The sequence below is a fragment of the Oncorhynchus nerka genome, linkage group LG5, assembly GCF_034236695.1.
Source record: "Oncorhynchus nerka isolate Pitt River linkage group LG5, Oner_Uvic_2.0, whole genome shotgun sequence".
In the NCBI taxonomy this organism is placed as follows: Eukaryota; Metazoa; Chordata; class Actinopteri; order Salmoniformes; family Salmonidae; genus Oncorhynchus; species Oncorhynchus nerka.
Window position 1 is genome coordinate 61,042,493 of NC_088400.1, and position 16,912 is coordinate 61,059,404.

The window sequence follows — 16,912 nt, forward strand, 5'->3', positions numbered from 1 at the left end:
GTCACGGTGTCAGTCATGGAAGTATCAGCAAGACCTGGTGTAGGGAATACTGTAGTACTAGTCTGTAGTACTAGTCTGTAGTACTAGTCTGTCCCAGGCTCTTCAATGAATCTGTTATCTTCACCTTTGACTTAGGAAAATCAACTATTGTAGAATGTATTATCATCTGCAGGCAATTTAAATGCACCATATTTGATTTAAGAATAAAAGGTTCCATTTCAAATCCAAAACATTTAAAATCGTAAATGTATAATGATAAACGGCACAAACGGTCGACAATCGTAAACAGTTACTTTATACCCTCAATGTAGATATTTGGATTCGTTTTATTCTTATGCAATACAGTTAATTACAAAAAAAGTACAAACTCAAAGATCAAAGGTAGCCACTCAGACCTACAGTATTCTCAGACATACTGTTTACATGTAACGACAACAAATAAATACACATGAACAATTAACACTGAAGAATGTGTGACGGTTGACAGGATCCCTTCTGCAGAATAAATACTATTTGACCCGGCATGATGACCTGAACAGGCATTTCCTGGTTTGGCTCCTATAACCCTGAGGAGTTAGCTGATTGGTGCACCGGTGGTGACAAGTTTGTAATAGGCCCCTTTGAGGGCTATGAGATAGTCATATGGACCCTGTTCGATGACGAAGCCCCTGGACATTACGGCAATGATGTCAGAGTTCTGGATGGTGGAGAGATGGTGGGTGAACACCATGCAGGTTCGGCCCTCCCTCGCGTTATCCAGCGCCTCTTGCACCGTCTGTAGCGCGCACACACACACACACACACACACACACACACACACACACACACACAGTAACGGTTTTGACTTGAGGTTATTATTTATAGGGGTGCCAGGTAGGTTGTGCCTACCAGAGAAAACATTGGTTTCTCCTTTTGGTTTGGGAGGGTTTGAGTCCCATCTGGTCCGTCAAGTCTCAAATCAATACAAAGGACTTATGTAAAAGTCAGGGTGGAAATAAACTTTTCATAAACCCTTAAAATATTGGAAAGAACTTCAAAAACAACTATATTCTTTTGCGTGGGTTGTATTAGCAACATCAATGATTACACACACATATAATAGTATCACAATGAGTTCTGGTTCCTCCAGAAATGTCCTGTACCTCGGGCCTAAAAAGAGTCCAGCCTGGTAAAGGAGTTCAGGGAACTCAAGTGACCTTTGTCACGCAATGTTTGTCCGTTCATTCAGTGTAGCGTAAACCCAGTATTAATTAATCATACAATCAATATAACAATTATTTTACCACAGAACTTTAAAGCGTATCAACTCTTACTAAGTCCTCAACTACAACTAACTACATAAATCATCACCGTATACATCACAACAATCCAATCACGAAGAATGGAGAGGTGTAGTCCACGGACGGACAAAGAGTGGATCCGATCCTGGGTAAACTCTATTAGGCTACAAAACTTTAACGGCAACAAAACAAACTGAATAGAGACTGGTTGAACACATCCTCATTCACGTCTCCATCACAACCCCACTTTTACGCAGCTGATGCTGGCTATTTAATTGGGAATTAAGGGAAAGCGCCCTATTGGAAGGAGAAGCACTGAGACGGTTCAGGGCCGTCACAAACACACACACACACACACACACACACACACACAAAGCTTTTAGCTGATTTCACAATCACCCATGACTCACCATGATTACTTGATTACTGCCTCTGCCTCATACAATGGACCTAAGGCACAGGCAAATTGCATGCTTGCCTTGCCTCGTACCAATTCTAAAGCCATTTGAAATAGCTATCTGTAATAAAGCTATCTGTATAAATTTCAGTCTATCCTCATCAGGTTCAGGACTTCTTCTACTGCTCGTGATGATGACAGGCGGTTGTCATGGAGACATTACCTTCTCGCTCTCCGTGTCCAGGGCTGAAGTGGCTTCGTCCAGTAGCAGGATCTTAGGGTCGTGGATAATCTCCCTGGCGATCGCTATGCGCTGCTTCTGTCTCCGAGAGAGCTGGGATCCCTGGGAGCCCATCGTTGGTGTCATATTTCTAAAGGGGGAAATTAAAACTTTAAAAGACTACTGTGTCAAACAAAGGGCTATAGATGCCGGTTATACTCTGACAGAGTTCTTGTGACTAGAAGTTTGGCACAGAAACTGGACATTTGTATTTGGATCTTAGTGTGCGGGTATCTTTGATAGAAACAAAGATGTTAGAGTGACTTGATTTAAATGACACATCTAAATCGTTGGCGTTTCCTTCCTAATGGTGCTACAAACTTCATTTGCAATGACAGTATTGTTTTAAGTTAGTACGCTGACAGTGTTGTTTTAAGTCTTGTTTTAAGTTTGTACAATGTCATTGTTGTTTTAAGTCTTGATTTAAGTTAGTACGCTGACAGTGTTGTTTTAAGTCTTGTTTTAAGTTAGTACGCTGACAGTGTTGTTTTAAGTCTTGTTTTAAGTTAGTACGCTGACAGTATTGTTTTAAGTCTTGTTTTAAGTTAGTACGCTGACAGTGTTGTTTTAAGTCTTGTTTTAAGTGTGTACAATGTCAGTGTTGTTTTAAGTCAGTACACTGACAGCAGCATTACCTCAGGTAACGTCATGACAAAGTCGTGGAGTTGGGCTTTCTTGGATGCGGAGATGATGTCATTCAGGCTGACTTCACGCAGGTTGTCTCCGATGCTGCAGTCAAACAGAATGGGCTCCTGGGATACGATACCAATCTTGGAGTGCAGGTACGTGGCCATCAATAATCTGCAAATGCAACATGGAAAATCCAGTCAACTATCCTGTGAACTAATCCAGCTCCCAGGATACCCCCACCCTCTTACAGTCCTTATACCTCTAGAGACATATATGGGGATATTGCGTGCTGCTGAGAGAAACTGAGGACTCACCACTTTGCCCTGTTCGGGGTCATAGAATCTCTCCAGTAGCTGGACGCTGGTGCTCTTCCCACAGCCGCTGCTGCCCACGAAGGCCAGTGTTTGGCCCGGGCTTTACCGATACGTTGATGCAGTTCAGCATCTGGATGTCTGGCCGGGTCGGGTGTAGGTAGTGGAATACATCTTGGACAATGTGATTTCATGGTCTGTTTATGAAGTAGACAGACAGACAGGCAGACAGTTTCTCTCACCTGAAGACCAGGCTGTAGTGGAGGCCCTCCTGGCGCACCAGGTACCCTCCAAACCTGTAGGAGGCGCTGTTGGACATGAAGACAACACAATGGGCGAAGCCGTAGCAGGCACCGTACACTTTGGCCTTCTGCTTGGCGGCCTGGTACGGAGCCTCCAGGTGAGCCTCGTACATCTCCACAAAGCTCTGTTCCTTCCCCAGTTAACAAAGGTGATGGTGCGGATGTTGTTCAGGGCCTCACTCAGAGATCTACAAAAGATACCACAGAGATGTCGCAACCACCCACCACTACCACCGTGTAAGTCTAGAATAGGAAGTAGGAACTGTCTACAGTACAGGAACTCTAACACACTGTAAGGTAAGCCCTCCAGTGGGTTTACTGTGACAAGGTTTCAGGAAGCGCGCACCTGATGTCTATAACAGACATTACAATAGTTACAGGCTGAAATATCTTACAATATGACACAACGGAAGTTCTGTGGTAGTGACTTTGCTTGAACGACCCTAACAGAAGCTTTCGAGAAACATGTTGATAACGTGTTGATAACTCATGTGAGAAGTTAATGACAATTCACTTCCAGTCACAGTAGCACTATGTGACTCCAGCCTGTGTTACAAACAGCCCTGGCCAGTGAGTCGGTGGAGTACGGTGGAGTACGGTGGAGTACTGTAGCCTACCCGTCCTGCATCCTCCACAGCCTGTTTGTCCTGCTTGGCGAAGCCAGTGAGCATCTTAGCCTGGAAGCCTCCGGAAAGAGCCAGGGAGGGCAGGAAGCACATGATGACCAGGCTGAGCTTCCAGCTGAAATAGAAGGAAATGATGACGGCCACGCCAATGTTGGTCGGAGAGTTAACGATCATGCCGATCTGAGAGCCCGTGGCCTAGGAGAGGACGAGGGAGCGGTGTCAATCACTTTGGGTCGGATTAGGTTATTTACCCAGAATGCCAGATGGGTGAGGTTTTCTTTTGGGTCTGCTGCATTAGTTCCAAAGCACTCCATTAAATCAAGTATTTGAAAGACACTAATACTATTTGGTCTGGGGTCTGGTAACTGCCCTCTATGAGGACTATATGAGGACTATATGAGGTCCATACTGACCCCTTGGACCTGTGTGGTCAGAGCCCCAGGGCTGTTCCTGTGGTCATCAAACCAGCCCACCTCCTGACCCAACATGGCGTGGAAACTCATCCTCCTCAAGTGCCTTGTCAGCAGCTCCCCAGACTTAGAGAAGGCATAGCCCTGGGGCAGACACCGACACCATCTGATCAGGTTAAGGGAAATGAATGACAAAAAGACAGATGAAATAGGCTTCTCTTTTCACAGAGTTTAGAGAAGCGGGAGAAAGGATCCGGTTGATGTGAAGATTAAATATGTATTTTAGAACAAGTAACAAAAGAAAGGTGAGCATGGAGGGAGGGAGGGAGGGAGGGAGGGAGGGAGGGAGGGACATGTACTTGGAGCATATGGGTGATGAAGGAGGTCACTCCGACCAGCACAAAGAACATGCAGATACCATTGATCTCCATCCTCTGAACCTCTGGGTCTGGTATGGAGAATGTCTACAGGAACCAACCATTCCACTTCCGGCGCCGACAGAGATGGTCGCCTCGCTTCACGTTCCTAGGAAACTATGCAGTATTTTTTTTTTTTACGTGTTATTTATTACATTGGTACCCCAAGTAATCTTAGGTTTTATTACATACAGTCAGGAGGAACTACTGGATATAAGAGCAACGTCAACTCACCATCATTACGACCAGGAATACGACTTTCCCGAAGCGGATCCTGTGTTTTTCCCACCACCCGGGAGAATGGATCGGATCCCAGCCGGCGAACCAATACAACAACGCCGTAAAAGGGGAAGACGAAGTGGTCTTCTGGTCAGGCTCCGGAGACGGGCACATTGCACACCACTCCCTAGCATACTACTCTCCAATGTCCAGTCTCTTGACAACAAGGTTGATGAAATCCGAGCAAGGGTAGCATTCCAGAGAGACATAAGAGACTGTAGCATTCTTTGCTTCACGGAAACATGGCTCACTCGAGACACGCTATTGGATTCGGTACAGCCAGCTGGTTTCTTCACGCATCGCGCTGACAGAAACAAGCATCTTTCTGGTAAGAAGAGGGGCGGGGGGGTATGCCTTATGATTAACGAGACGTGGTGTGATCATAACAACATATAGGAACTCAAGTTCTTCTGTTCACCTGACTTAGTATTCCTCACAATCAAATGTCGACAACATTATCTACCAAGAGAATTCTCTTCGATCATAATCACAGCTGCATATATTCCCCCCCAAGCAGACACATCGACGGCCCTGAACAAACTTTATTTGACTCTATGTAAACTGGAAACCACATATCCTGAGGCTGCATTCATTGTAGCTGGGGATTTTAACAAGGCTAAAACAAGACTCCCTAAATTCTATCAGCATATCGATTGAGCTACCAGGGCTGGTAAAACCCTGGATCATTGTTATTCTAACTTCCGCGACGCATATAAGGCCCTCTCCCACCCTCCTTTCGGAAAAGCTGACCACGACTCCATTTTGTTGCTTCCAGCCTATAGACAGAAACTAAAACAGGAAGCTCCCGCTCTCAGGTCTGTTCAGCGCTGGTCCGACCAATCTGATTCCACGCTTCAAGATTGCTTCGATCACGTGGATTGGGATATGTTCCGCATTGTGTCAAACAACAACATTGACGAATACGCTGATTCGGTGAGCGAGTTCATTAGCAAGTGCATTGGCGATATCGTACCCACAGCAACTATTAAAACATTCCCCAACCAGAAACCGTGAATTGATGGCAGCATTTGCGTGAAACTGAAAAAGCGAACCACTGCTTTTAACCAGGGTAAGGTGACCGGAAACATGACCGAATACAAACAGTGTATCTATTCCCTCCGCAAAGCAATCAAACAAGCTAAGCGTCAGTATAGAGACAAAGTAGAGTCGCAATTCAATGGCTTAGACACAAGAGGTATGTGGCAGGGTCTACAGTCAATCACGGATTACAAAAAGAAACCAGCTCCTTCGCGGACCAGGATGTCTTGCTCCCAGACAGACTAAACAACTTCTTTGCTCGCTTTGAGGACAATACAGTGCCACTGACGCGGCCCGCAACCAAAACCTGCAGACTCTCCTTCACTGCAGCCGACGTGAGTAAAACATTTAAACGTGTTAACCCTCGCAAGGCTGCAGGCCCAGACGGCATCCCCAGCCGTGTCCTCAGGGCATGCACAGACAAGCTGGCTGGTGTGTTTACGGAAATATCAAATCAGTCCTTATCCCAGTCTGCTGTTCCCACATGCTTCAAGATGGCCACCATTGTTCCTGTTCCCAAGAAAGCTAAGGTAACTGAGCTAAAAGACTACCGCCCCGTAGCACTCACTTCCGTCATCATGAAGTGCTTTGAGAGACTAGTCAAGGACCATATCACCTCCACCCTACCTGACACCCTAGACCCACTCCAATTTGCTTACCGCCCCAATAGGTCCACAGATGACACAATCGCAAGCACACTGCACACTGCCCTAACCCATCTGGACAAGAGGAATACCTATGTGAGAATGCTGTTCATTGACTACAGCTCAGCATTTAACACCATAGTACCCTCCAAACTTGTCATCAAGCTCGAGACCCTGGGTCTCGACCCCGCCCTGTGCAACTGGGTACTGGACTTTCTGACGGGCCGCCCCCAGGTGGTGAGGGTAGGTAACAACATCTCCACCCCGCTGATCCTCAATACTGGGGCACCACAAGGGTGCGTTCTGAGCACTCTCCTGTTCACCCACGACTGCGTGGCCATGCACGCCTCCAACTCAATCATCAAGTTTGCAGACGACACTACAGTGGTAGGCTTGATTACCAACAACGACGAGACGGCCTACAGGGAGGAGGTGAGGGCCCTCGGAGTGTGGTGTCAGGACAATAACCTCACACTCAACGTCAACAAAACAAAGGAGATGATCGTAGACTTCAGGAAACAGCAGAGGGAGTACCCCCCTATCCACATCAACGGGACAGTGGTGGAGAGGGTAGTAAGTTTTAAGTTCCTTGGCGTACACATCACGGACAAACTGAAATGGTCCACCCACACAGACAGTGTGGTGAAGAATGCACATCAGCGCCTCTTCAACCTCAGGAAGCTGAAGAAATTCGGCTTGTCACCAAAAGCACTCACAAACTTTTACAGATGCACAATTGAGAGCATCCTGTCGGGCTGTATCACTGCCTGGTACGGCAACTGCTCCACCCACAACCGTAAGGCTCTCCAGAGGGTAATGAGGTCTGCACAACGCATCACCGGGGGCAAACTACCTGCCCTCCAGGACACCTACACCACCAGATGTCACAGGAAGGCCATAAAGATCATCAAGGACAACAACCACCCGAGCCACTGCCTGTTCACCCCGCTATCATCCAGAAGGCGAGGTCAATACAGGTGATTCAAAGCAGGGACCGAGAGACTGAAAAACAGCTTCTATCTCAAGGCCATCAGACTGTTAAACAGCCACCACTAACACTTTAAACAATGCCACTTAATGTAATGTTTACATACCCTACATTACTCATCTAAATCAAATCAAATCAAATTTATTTGTCACATACACATGGTTAGCAGATGTTAATGCGAGTGTAGCGAAATGCTTGTGCTTCTAGTTCCGACAATGCAGTGATAACCAACAAGTAATCTAACTAACAATTCTAAAACTACTGTCTTATACACAGTGTAAGGGGATAAGGAATATGTACATAAGGATATATGAATGAGTGATGGTACAGAGCAGCATACAGTAGATGGTATTGAGTACAGTATATACATATGAGATGAGTATGTAGACAAAGTAAACAAAGTGGCATAGTTAAAGTGGCTAGTGTGTATGTACTGTACTCGATACCATCTACTGCATCTTGCCTATGCCGTTCTGTACCATCACTCATTCATATATCTTTATGTACATATTCTTCATCCCTTTACACTTGTGTGTATAAGGTAGCTGTTGTGAAATTGTTAGGTTAGATTACTCGTTGGTTATTACTGCACTGTCGGAACTAGAAGCACAAGCATTTCGCTACACTTACATCAACATCTGCTAACCATGTGTATGTGACAAATCAAATTGGATTGATTTGAGGAATAAACACACATACACACATACACTTATTAAGTTAATGAACCGATATTCAATGAAGACGGTCTTGGTTAATACTCCACCCCTCCACCTTACCGCCAGAATCTGACTGAAGAGCAGGGAGTACACTGGGTTGACTCCCCCGTTGGCAGCAGCTCCGATGGTTCCAAACAGCATGTAGGGCCATTCAGGGGCATTGTACTTCAGGATCCTGGTCACTGGAGCATGCTCAACATGCTCCTCCACCTCCTCTACAAAGGCACTCTGGACACATACACATGTGTATGGACTGTGGATACATGTCTAACAAATGCACACGTGTAAACTGTAGATTACCTGGAAAGGGTAAGTAGTAAGTAACCCCCGTTTAACCCTGACTTCCATACCAACCTCCACACACACACACACACACAGACCTTGTCAGCATCTGCCTGAGATACAAAGGATTATGCTTCTGGAATGATGTTGGACAGGTGTGAGCGGGTCCTCTTCCTGATAGAGGCTCTGCACATGTCAATGCACTACCAAGATACAAAATGGCATCATCAGTCAGTATTCTGGCACAAAATGTCTGCCGTGCTTCACCCAGATGTGTGTCGGATTACAAGGAAACCAGATGTGAGTGAGGCCTTGTGAAAAGGATGTGAAGTGCATCATGAGAGATGTAGTTCTACAGTACCTGAGACTGGCCCTGTATCTTCTATAAGGTACGCACCAACATCTCCATCTCCCTGGATAAATTCTTCTGCTCTGGCTCGTCGTTGCCCGCACTGACACAGGCAAAAGGAGGGAGGTTATTACACAAAATGTTGTAAGAAATGTTTTGTTAAAAATGTTTCTGCACATTCATTTCTCTCTTAATACTTTTTATGTTGACAAAAGTGCGTTCAAGTCAACTTTAGAATTTTGGCAGAGGATGGGGATGCATTGATCTCATAGGGACCTACTCTGTCTGGCCTTCCAGTTGAGAGCCTTGTCTCCTTGGCTTTGTAGGGTGACCAGAGTGAAGTAAACACCCTTCCTCTCCAGCAGCTCATCATGCTTGCCCCTCTCCACCACCCACCCATGCTCGTAGCCCACGATCACGTCCGCGTTCTTAATGGTGGACAGGCGATGGGCTATGGAGATGGTGGTGCGGCCATTGCGTACCTTATAGAAGATAAACACGAGACCGTTATCCTACCTGGCTACTGTAAATATGGTTATTTTCATGGTTGCTTTTCTACCATTTGTCACGTCCTTAGGTCTGATCCTGTTATATGAAAGATGATACGAAAACACAATCTATCATCAGAGTTATCCTAACTATTATTACTGTAATTAATTGATCCTAGCAGAGACACTTCCTGGTCACTTCCTGCTTTATTTAGGGAAGAGGGTGCTATTTGGGACGCAACCACCCACTTTGTCCAGAGCCTCCTGTACCACAGCCTCACTCTCATTGTCCAGAGTGGAGGTGGCCATGTCCAGCAGTAGGATCCGGGGGTTCCTGACCAGGGCCCGGGCGATGGCGATACGCTGCTTTTGACCGCCGCTCATCTGACCTCTGCCCTCTCCCACTAGCGTGTCAAATTTAGCTAGCCATTTCACACCAGTTACACTAGCCCTCAATGTATAGCATGCTAAATTATGTCAACCTCACCTGTGGTAGGCCCAATATAAAGTTGTAGGCATTAGCCTCTTTGGTGGCATGGATGATGTCATCCAGGGTGACTCCGGGGTGACCGTAACGGATATCCTCACCGATGGTTGTGGCGAACAGCACGGGCTCCTGCTCCACGATGCCCATCAACGAAAGTAGCCATTGGATGTTCAGGCCTCTGATGTCATGGCCATCCAAGGTCGCCTGAGACCAGGCATAAACAAGGAGAAAGAGAGGATGGGAGGGAGGGAGAAAAATGGGATATTTCAAATGTCTCTACACTATTTCCTCTAAAGACTCTCTCAATGATACACTTTAGTGGAGGTGCACTTTTGTATTGATAGAGGTAGCATTATTTTACTAATGTGTTACATCATGTTAAATATAAACTCGGCAAAAAAAGAAACCTTCTCATTGTCAACTGAGTTTATTTTCAGCAAACCTTGTATGAACATAACAAGATTCAACAACTGAGACATAAACAGAACAAGTTCCACACACATGTGACTAACAGAAATTGAATAATGTGTCCCTGAACAAAGGGGGGGTCAAAATCAAAAGTAACAGTCAGTATCTGGTGTGGCCAACAGCTGCATGAAGTACTGCAGTGCATCTCCTCCACATGGACTGCACCAGATTTGCCAGTTCTTGCTGTGAGATGTTACCGGGCTCCGGGCTCTTCACTGGCCATGGCAGAACTGACATTCCTGTCTTGCAGGAAATCACGCACAGAACGAGCAGTATGGCTGGTGGCATTGTCATGCTGGAGGGTCATGTCAAGATGAGCCTGCAGGAAGGGTACCACATGAGGAAGGAGGATGTCTTCCCTGTAACGCACAGCACTGAGATTGCCTGCAATGACAACAAGCTCAGTCCGATGATGCTGTGACACACCGTCCCAGACCATGACGGACCCTCCACCTCGATCCCGCTCCAGAGCACAGGCCTCGGTGTAACGCTCATTCCTTCGACGATAAATGTGAATCCGACCATCACCCCTGGTGAGACAAAACCCTGACTCGTCAGTGAAGAGCACTTTGTGCCAGTCCTGTATGGTCCAGCGACTGTGGGTTTGTGCCTATAGGCGACATTGTTGCCGGTGATGTCTGGTGAGGACCTGCCTTACAACAGGCCTACAAGCCCTCAGGCCAGCCTCTCTTGGCCTATTGTGGACAGTCTGAGTACTGATGGAGGGATTGTGCGTTCCTGGTGTAACGCTGGAAATTGTTGTTGCCATCCTGTACCTGTCCCGCAGGTGTGATGTTTGGGTGTACCGATCCTCTGCAGGTGTTGTTACACGTGGTATGCCACTGTGAGTCAGATCAGCTGTCCGTCCTGTCTCTCTGTAGTGCTGTCTTAGGCATCTCACAGTACGGACATTGCAATTTATTGCCCTTGCCACATCTGCAGTCCTAATGGGGCATCTTTCTTCTGGTGTTTTTCAGTCCGTAGAAAGGCCTTTTTAGTGTCCTATGTTTTCATAACTGTGACATTAATTGCCTACAGTCTGTAAGCAGTTAGTGTCTTAACGACCATTCCACAGGTGCATGTTCATTCATTGTTTATGGTTCATTGAACAAACATGGGAAACAGTTTTTAAACCTTTACAATGAATATCTGTTTAGTTATTTGGATTTTTACGAATTATCTTTGAAAGACAGGGTTCTGAAAAGGGGACGTTTCTTTTTTTTCTGAGTTTATGTAATGGAAGATAATTTACCATGCCCTCCTTCGGGTCGTAGAATCGTTGGATGAGCTGCACGGCAGTACTCTTCCCCGCTCCACTGAGCCCCACAAAGGTGGTCGTCTCGTCAGAATTCACTGCTACACTCAGCAGGTCCAGGATCTGACACGGCACAAAACAAATTACAGACTGCATCTTTAAGGAAATATTCCACGATCGCCCTGCGATACAATAATCAGATGCATGTCGTCGTTATAGGAAATACAAAGCCACAATACCACGACTTCAGGTCTGGATGGGTAGTGAAAAGGTGACTCAATGTCCCCTTTGACCTTGTCCAGTTTGTACCCTGCTTCTGAGAGGCAGTCGATGTCCGGCGCAGTGACACAGCCAGACAAATGGCAGTGTAAACCACCAGGGCTGTTTAAAGTGAGCGTGTACACAGTAAATTGATATGAAATGAAATTCTCCAACAATGTTGAGATTCCCACCCTGTCGATGGTCTCAAAGATGATGGTAGCAGCTCCTCTTCCTGCAGCAAATGCCTCCAGACGTGGAGATGCCTGCCCTAAGTTCAGGGCTGCTATCAGCACACCAAAGAAAATCTGCGATGACAGACAAGACACAGGACAGACGAGGTGATTATTATTAATTCAAAAACCAAAGAAATTTGATTCACAGTCTATAGCTGATCTACTTATGGACTCTTTCTAAAGTATACTTCATGGTGTAGGCCGTATGGTTACAAAATAGTACCTGTAACAGTGTTCCAGGCTGTACTCCTGTGTGTCCACCACTGGGCTGGATCCGTACCAAAAGGTCAGGGCGTAACACAGAAAGATGATAAACCACATGTAGCCTGTGAAGAAGCCCATGATCAGGCCCTTCCTGATGCCCCAACGCTGAGCTGAGATCAGGTTCTTGTCATACCTGGGAGAGAGAGAGAAGGGGATAGAGGGTTAAAGATGCAATCTGGGATCTTAAGCACGACAAAATCGTAACATATCGTACGAATTGGATTCGTAACATATCACACGAATTCCAACAAACAACTGTGATTTTTTTTGCAGGACGTAACATATCATACTAAATGGATGATGTGGTACACAATTGGATGATGTAGTACACAAAAAGCAGGGACCCGTTTTGGCTTGTAAGCACTACTTTCAAAACTACTTGCTGAAATTACACAATGGAGCGTCCCTTTAAACTGGGATAGAGGCCCAGCACTGGATATAGTATGTAAGGTGGTGCTACTACTTGCCACTTAAGGAGAAAACAATTAATGGAATTAAACAGTATATTGTGAGGCTAATCAACATAAAGAATGTCAAATTTGGCTGGCGAGTACTTACACTTACAAATTCAGCAAGTAACTAAAGAAGAAAATGTTGGGGCAGTTTCAGTCATGTTATTATATTACCTCTCCACTTCCTTTAGCTCTCCTCCGAAAGCGGACACTTTTCTGATGGAAGTGAGCACCTCGTCGGCCACGGCTCCAGCCTTAGCATAGGCCAGCAGCTCCTGAACTGTTAGCTTGGCTACAAACTAGACGAGAGCAGAGGAGGTAAGTAGAAAGGTGCAGTCAGTACAGTACACTTACTAACTCCCACCACAATGGAGCTCATTAAGAATCGACACATAGTAAATGAATCATGTAAATCATAGGCCTAGTCCTAATACTCATAAATGAGCTTTCCTTCTCATCTTTAAATTTCATTGTCTCCTTTACTAAGTGACCACTAGTAAATTACTTTCATCTATCCATTCCTAACAGAGTTAAACGGAGAAGACGTAAGGAAAGGGACCATTTCAGTGTATTGGGACAGGAAGTGACCACATTGATTGACGTTGACCATCCTACCAGAGCCATGAGGGCGGCCCCTACTCCAATGAGAGGGCTGGCTGCGGTGATGATGAGCGTTAGCTTCCATCCCTTCACAAAGCCAATCGCAAAAACACACACGAAGGTGGTGAAGCGCTGGATAAAGATGCTCACTTGATCCACCATGGCACCATTGGTCTTGTTGATGTCGCTGTGAAATAGCGGGGCACACCACAGACAGAGTCATGAGAATCATTAACGTTTTTCCAGGTCAGGTTCAGGAACAACTACAGGTGTAGATTCTTAATTTGACCCAGTTTGCTACAGCAGGAAAATAATCCTGCAGCAACATGAAATGTGAATTATTATGTGGACCATAGTTAAAACCTCTTGAGTGTAGGGGGCAGTATTTTGATGTTTGGATGAAAAACGTACCCATATTAAACTGCCTATTTCTCAGGCCCAGAATCTAGAATATGCATATAATTGTCAGATTAGGATAGAAAACACTCTAAAGTTTCCAAAACTGTCAAAATATTGTCTGTGAGTAAAACAGAACTGATATTGCAGGCGAAAATCAAACCAGGAAGTGGCTTCTATTTTGAAAGCTCCATGTTCCATAGCCTGCTTTCGCTCCATTTAAAGGGATATCAACCAGATTAATTTTCCTATGGTGTGAACAGTCTTTAGACATAGTTTCAGGCTTTTATTTGGAAAAATGACCGAGAAAGTTCACATCGCGTCATTGTATGGCTGGGTGCCAGCAGCGTTTTACTATTACTATTATATATTGTAAAAACAACCTGAGGATTGATTATAAAAAAAACATTTTAAATGTTTCCTCGATCATTACGGATACTATTTGGAATTTTCGTCTGCGATGGCGTGACCGCTCGAGCCTGTGGATTTCTGAACATAACGCGCCAAAGGAGGTATTTTGGATATAAAAATAATCATTATGGAACAAAAGGAACATTTATTGTGTAACTGGGAGTCTCGTGAGTGCAAACATCCGAAGATCATCAAAGGTAAGCGATTTAATCTATTGCTTTTCTGACTTTCGTGACCAATCTACTTGGCTGCTAGCTGTTTGTAATATTTTGTCTACTGAGAGAGATGTGCTTACATAAACGCTTGGTATGTTTAGCTGAAAAGCTTTATTGAAATCTGACACACAAGGTGGATTAACAACAAGCTAAGCTATGTTTTTCTATATTGCACTTGTGATTTCATGAAAATTAAATATTTTTAGTAGTTAAATTTGTATTTGGCACTCTGCAATTCAGCGGTGGTTGATCCCGCTAACGGGATGGATGCATCAAGAAGTTAATTAATGGACATTTTTGTAGGGGTTGATAAAGGTTTTGTTAGGGCAAATAAAGTCTGAAATTTCAACTCCCAACCAAAATGATTGGATCTGAGTATCTTTATACTTTATAGAACTGCAGAATTTCCCTAACAGTTTGTTTTAAAACTCAAATACACTACACTACCTGCTTTGCAGGAAAAACTCAGCAACAAAAGAGTGATCAAATTAAGATTCTACATCTGTACTGGTCCTAAGCATGACAAGAAATGCAAAACTTTCCCAGAACTTTTTCTATTAAAACCTAAAAGTGGAATTTTGGTCTGTGTTTTTCTCTTACTCTGACATGTGTGTGTTTAACTCTCCAGTCGAGGTGCAGTCGAACCAGCCAATCTCCATCCTCATCACCTTCCTGAAGTACATCTTTCTGATGATCTGGATCTTTTGCGCTGTAGACGTCACCCACAATGTGATCTAAAAGAGAAATAAGGCATTCAAAGCAATCAAGATCTAGCGCTCTGTCATCAAACTGCTTGAACTCAGTATGTTGATGCCAACTATATACTTACTTGAAGGTATCCTAGCAAGGAAACTGCGCATCCGATGGCAACGTAATAGTAGGCAAAATTGGTCATCTCATACTCAATGTCCAGAAGCCTGAGAATGAATGTCATACAGATGTAGGTTAAAATATAAAATATATATTTCTATCCTCAATCCTTGAAATAGAAATTCCATGTGTAGCAACGTTCTACTCTTCTGTGCAGCGACGAATAGGACTTACCCGCATGTTAAATTCTTCATCTTATCAGTCTTGGTGCTATCCAGCCAGTCTGTCCATACTGACTGGTTCTTCCACTGTATGGTGTTGTTGATACGTTCCTTCCTGGGGTCCAGGAGCTCCTGTAACTCGATGTTGTACTCGATGAAGGTGTCGGTGAGCATCCAGAACACCAGCAGCATGAGAGGCTTGGCGGAACCGTGGAGGAAGGCACACACACTACCCCCCAGCATCGTCAGGGTCTCCCGGCATGTGGCGAAACGGAACTGCAAATACACACACACACACCGAACACACACACACACACAACCAACCAATGTGTCAGTCATCACAACAGGCGTTCTGATAATCTGACCTACCGTCTCAGTATGTACTACCTGGACAAAATATGCATGCTTTAACCACTGTAACCATGTAGATGGTAATATAGTCATTGCTAAAAATAAAGGCACCCCATTGGAACCTGCCTGTGTGTGATGAGTCTGTCCCATGATGCTCCATTCTCATATTGTACCTACCATTCTTGTACATGTTTCTGATGATTTCCAGTCCAGTTGTGGTTTAAAGCTCTTATGTACAAGAATTATGAGCCAGCTCTCCCACACAAATGAGATGAAATAAAAACATCTTCATGTGACCTTCACACAACACTACACAACTGCACAGGGAATTCACTGAAGGAACCATAGAGTTAGGTACTGTTTTGTTTTATCTCTATGAAAAAAAATACAAATAAAATACTTTACCAGCTGAAAGAAGCCAATCCTAATAGCAGCTTCATTCTTCTTGTTTGGAGACCTGAGACAATCACAGAGAAATTAGTCAAAGCCTAAAGGACATGAGTGGGAATAATGTAGGGGGTGAAGATGGACTTACTTTGTGTTCTGTTCCAGGTTCCCCATCGTACTGCAGCGGCGAAACAAAGAACAAGCTATTAAATGTGACCTTGTTTTTACATGTCACAATTCTGAGAAACATGATAAGAAATGGGCTCCCGACTGCATCTCAGTGCTAGAGGTGTCACTACAGACCCTGGTTCAATTCCAGGCTGTATCACAACCGGCTGTGATTGGGAATCCCATAGGGTGGTGCACAATTGGCACAGCATCGTCCGGGTTTGGCCGGAGTAGGACTTCATTGTAAATAAGAATTTGTTCTTAACTGGCTTGCCGAGTTAAATAAATAAATAAATTGTTTAATTTATCAATTTTACCAGCAGGAACCCAAATCGCACAGAATATAAGTCATGACAAGTGTTGTTGTTTTTATCTGAGGAAGATGCACTTACATGTATGCGTTGTTAGGTTCTGTAATAAAGAGATGATAAAGAAATATTATACTTTTTGAATGCACTGTTTATGTCAGGAAAATGACATCAAAATGATGCATTGAA

At 44.6% G+C, this 16,912-nt stretch overlaps 1 pseudogene; it reads right to left on the reverse strand.

Moving 5' to 3' along the window:
* Window positions 1–308: 308 nt before the first annotated feature.
* LOC115129762 (bile salt export pump-like) lies at window positions 309–12,209 on the reverse strand (annotated as a pseudogene).
* Between the last annotated feature and the right edge of the window lie 4,703 nt (window positions 12,210–16,912).